Consider the following 4,812-nt stretch of genomic DNA (forward strand, 5'->3'; position numbering starts at 1 on the left):
GCTCCATCTGACACCATGTTGTTTTCCTGCTCATCTGACCACCATGTTGTTTCTGCTCCATCTGACCACCATGTTGTTTTTGCTCGCATCTGACCACATGTTGTCTGCAGGTCATCTGCCCGACCATGGTTTTGACTGTAGGTTGATAGCATTAGACTGTAGGTTGATAGCATTAGACTGTAGGTTGATAGCATTAGACTGTAGGTTGATAGCATTAGACTGTAGGTTAATAGCATTAGACTGTAGAACAGAGTATGAATGAGAGACAGGTTATGTACATGACAGATTTTGGTGTTTATCTAAATATGGTTATTCTAAACATAGTGATTGTAGAGGTTGATGCAGAGAGAAGCAGTGTTTTCCCTAGGTATTTTTAACAAGGTGGTGGTGAGCAGAAAGGGGGCAGCACCCCACTTTGGACTCAGATTTTGGCATTTTTTAACACCTGTAACTTGTAACACCTGTAACCATTTCCTGCCATTTAGAGCAACACAATTGCCTTAAATTATAAGTACAAAATATTTATATAGTGCCTTCAGAAATTATCACACCCCTTGACTTATTCCACATTTTGTTCTTACAGCCTTTTCAAAATGGATTCAATAGATAATTTTTCTCACCCATATAACACACAATACCCCATAATGACAAAGCGAAAGCGTGTTTTTCGATTTTTTTTCAAATGTATTGAAAATAAAATACAGAAACATCTCATTTACATAAGTATGTCAACACATGTTAGAATCACCTTTGACAGCGATTACACCTGTGACTCTTTCTGGGTAAGTCTCTAAGAACTTTGCACACCTGGATTGTACAATATTTGCCCATTTTTATTCTTTTAAAATTCTTCAATCTCTGTCAAGGTGGTGGTTGATCATTGCTAGACAGCCATTTTCAAGTCTTGTTCAAACTGTAACTCGGCCACTCAGGAACATTCACTGTCTTCTTGGTAAGCAACTCCAGTGTATATTTGGCCTTGTGTTTTAGATTGTTGTCCTGCTGAAAGGTGAATTTGTTGGAAAGCAGACTGGACCTGGTTTTCCTCTAGGATTTTGTCTGTGCTTAGCTCTATTCTATTTGTTTTTATCCTAAATAACTCCCTAGTCCTTGCCGATGACAAGCATACACATAATATGATGCAGCCAACACCATGCTTGAAAAATATGAAGAGTGGTACTGATGTGTTGTGTTGGGTTTGCCCCGAACATAACGCTTTGTATTCAGGACTAAAAGTTAATTTCTTTGCCACATTTGAAGCTGTTTTACTTGAGTGCCTTATTGCAAACAGGATGCATGTTTTGGACTATTTAAAAAAAAAAAAAAAAAAAACTTAAATTAACTAGGCAAGTGAGTTAAGAGCAGATTCTTATTAGCAATGACGACCAAACCCGGACGACGCTGAGCTAATTGTGCGCCGCCCTATGGGACTCCCAATCACGGCCGGTTGTGATACAGACTGGAATGGATCCACAGTCTGTAGTGACGCCTCTTGCACTGAGATGCAGTGCCTTAGACCGCTGCGCCACTCGGGAGCCTCTCACGAGTGGCGCAGGCTTCCTTGTTTTCACTCTGTCAATTAGATTAGTATTGTGGAGGACTTACAATGTTGTTGATCCATCCACAGTGTTCTCCTATCACAGCCATTAAACTCTGTAACTGTTTTAAAGTCACCATTGTCCTAATGGTGAAATATATGAGTGGTTTCCTTCCTCTCCGGCAACTGAGTTTGGAAGGACGCCTGTATCTGTGTAGTGACGGGATGTATTGACTTGAACTTACAATGTTGTTGATCCATATCCACAGTGTTCTCCTATCACAGCGCATTAAACTCTGTAAGCTGTTTTAAAAGTCACCATTGTCCTAATGGTGAAATATATGAGTGGTTTCCTTCTCTCCGGCAACTGAGTTTGGAAGGACGCCTGTATCTGTGTAGTGACGGGATGTATTGATATACACCCATCCAAAGTGTCATAATAACTTCACCACGCTCTAGGGGACATTCATGTCTGCATTTTCTTTACCCATTACCAATAGGTGCCTTCTTTGCTAGGCATTGGAAAACCTCTTGGTTTTGTGTTTGATTCTGTGTTTGAAATTCACTGCTCGACTGAGGGATCTTACAGATGCATTTTATGTGTGGGGTACAGAGATGAGGTGTTTATTCAAAATCATGTTAACAACATTTTGACTCCTGAACTTATTTAGGCTGGACAAAGGGGTTGATAATTTTAATTCAAGACATTTCAACTTTTCAAAAACATAATTCCACTTTGACATTATGGTGTATTGTGTGTAGGCCAGTGACACAAAATCTCAATTTAATCCATTTTAAATTCAGGCTGTAAGACAAAGTCAAGGGGTGTGAATACTTCCCTGAAGGCACTTACTTTTTATTTATATTTTTTTACATAGTGAACAGCCAGTCCACAAGGTGGAGCAGCCCCCTGTTCATAGTGACACAGCCAGTCCACAAGGTGGAGCCGCCCCCTCTTCATAGTGACACAGCCAGTCACAAGGTGGAGCAGCCCCTGTTCATAGTGACGACAGCCAGTCTACAAGGTGGACAGCCCTCTTTCATAGTGAACAGCCAGTCCACAAGGTGGAGCAGCCCCCTGTTCATAGTGCACAAGCCAGTCCACAAGGTGGAGCAGCCCCCTGTTCATAGTGACACAGCCAGTCACAAGTGCGAGCAGCCCCCTGTTCATAGTGAACAGCCAGTCACAAGGTGGAGCAGCCCCCCTGTTCATAGTGACACAGCCAGTCACAAGGTGGAGACAGCCCCTCTTATAGTGACACAGCCAGTCACAAGGTGGAGCAGCCCCCTGTTCATAAGTGAACAGCCAGTCCACAAGGTGGAGCAGCCCCCCTGTTCATAGTGACACAGCAGTCCACAAGGTGAGCAGCCTCTTATAGTGACCACAGCGCACAAAGGTGGAGCAGCCGCTGTTCATAGTGAACAGCAGCAGTCACAAGGTGGAGCAGCCCCTCTTCATAGTGACACAGCCAGTCCACAAGGTGGAGCAGCCCCCTGTTCATAGTGACCAGCAGTCCACAAGGTGGAGCAGCCCCCTTTTATAGTGACACAGCAGGTCACAAGGGGTGAGCAGCCCCCTCTTCATAGTGACACAGCCAGTCCACAAGGTGGCACGCTCCCCTGTTCATAGTGACACAGCCAGTCACAAGGTGGAGCAGCCCCCCTCTTATGATTGACACCCAGTCCACACAGGTGGAGCAGCCCCCCTGTTCATAGTGACACAGCCAGTCCACAAGGTGGAGCACCCCCTGTTCATAGTGACACAGCCAGTCCAAAGGTGGAGCAGCTCCTCTGTCATAGTGACACAGCCGTCCACAAGGTGGGCAGCCCCCCTCTTCATAGTGACACAGCCAGTCCACAAGGTGGAGCAGCCCCCCTCTTCATAGTGAACAGCCAGTCCACAAGGTGGACAGCCCCTCTTCATAGTGACAGCAGTCACCAAGGTGGAGCACCCCTCTTCATAGTGACACAGCCAGTCACAAGGTGGAGCAGCCCCTCTTCATAGTGACACAGCCAGTCCACAAGGACTGTTGTCATGATGTTTTAATCTACTCTTCACCCTCTCACTCCTACCACCAACAGATAATCATGATGTTTTAAACCTCTTAATGATCCGTCCCTTTTTTTTTCTTTGCCCAAAATAACATACCCAAATCTAACTGCCTGTAGCTCAGGCCCTGAAGCAAGGATATGCATATTCTTGGTACCATTCGAAAAGAAACACTTTGAAGATTGTGTAAATGTAGGAATGTAGGAGAATGTAACACAATAGATCAGGTTAAAGACAATACAAAGAAGAAAAAAAACTGTTCTTTTGTATTTTTTTGTACCATCTTTGAAATGCAAGAGAAAGGCCATAATGTATTGTCCAGCCCAGGTTCAATTTAGATATTGGCCACTAGATGGCAGCAGTGTGTGTGCAAAGTTTTATACTGATCCAATGAACCATTGATTTTCTGTTCAAAATGTTGTATCAAGACTGCCCAAATGTGACTAATTTGTTTATGAATAACTTTTCATGTTCAAAATGGTGCACTCTCCTCAAACAATAGCATGGTATTATTTCACTGTAATTAGATTAACAAGAATTTAAGCTTTCTGCCAATATCAGATATGTCTATGTCCTGGGAAATTTTCTTGTTACTTACAACCTCATGCTAATCGCATTAGCCTACGTTAGCTCAACCGTCCCGTAGAAGGGACACCGATCCCGAAGAAGTTTTAATCTATTCTTCACCCCCCCTACCACCAACAAATAATCATGTTCTGGTTCTGTTCTCTACTCTGGCCAGGTGACAACCATGTACAGTGGGGAGAACAAGTATTTGACACACTGCCGATTTTGCAGGTTTTCCTACTTACAAAGCATGTAGAGGTCTGTAATTTTTTATCATAGGTACACTTCAACTGTGAGACGGAATCTAAAACAAAAATCCAGAAAATCACATTGTATGATTTTTAAGTAATTAATTTGCATTTTATTGCAGCAGTGTATCAAATACTTGTTCTCCCCACTGTATGTGCATGCAATCATTATTTCAGTCTCCAGTGTTTATTCCCTTTGGTTGCTTTTGAAATAGGCTCCCCATTCCCTGGTCAAAAGGCTCCCTATCCACTGGTCAAAAGGCTCCCTATCCACTGGTCAAAATGATCCCTATCCACTGGTCAAAAGGCTCCCTATCCACTGGTCAAAAGGCTCCCTATTCCCTGGTCAAAAGGCTCCCTATTCCCTGGTCAAAAGGCTCCCTATTCCCTGGTCAAAAGGCTCCCTATTC

At 43.4% G+C, this 4,812-nt stretch overlaps 2 long non-coding RNA genes across 3 annotated transcripts in view; both read left to right on the forward strand.

The window, feature by feature from the left end:
- The window catches only part of LOC139025806 (uncharacterized), a 1,854-nt gene extending 181 nt beyond the window's left edge, over nt 1-1,673 (forward strand). Inside the window, exon 2 of the long non-coding RNA XR_011477443.1 lies at nt 142-1,673. This is a non-coding gene — a long non-coding RNA (uncharacterized lncRNA). The remainder of the gene's footprint in view (nt 1-141) is intronic.
- A 1,133-nt stretch (nt 1,674-2,806) lies between these two features.
- On the forward strand, nt 2,807-3,447 carry LOC139025807 (uncharacterized). 2 transcript variants are annotated; one of them, XR_011477444.1, is made up of 3 exons: nt 2,807-2,889; nt 2,967-3,018; nt 3,230-3,305. It is a non-coding gene; the product is annotated as an uncharacterized lncRNA (long non-coding RNA). The 2 variants fall into 2 exon arrangements; XR_011477445.1 differs by lacking the exons at nt 2,807-2,889; nt 2,967-3,018 and adding exons at nt 3,090-3,144; nt 3,400-3,447 and having other exon boundaries at nt 3,230-3,273.
- Nucleotides 3,448-4,812: the final 1,365 nt, after the last annotated feature.

This window comes from Salvelinus sp. IW2-2015, unplaced genomic scaffold (genome assembly GCF_002910315.2).
Source record: "Salvelinus sp. IW2-2015 unplaced genomic scaffold, ASM291031v2 Un_scaffold3305, whole genome shotgun sequence".
NCBI classification, from domain to species: domain Eukaryota; kingdom Metazoa; phylum Chordata; class Actinopteri; order Salmoniformes; family Salmonidae; genus Salvelinus; species Salvelinus sp. IW2-2015.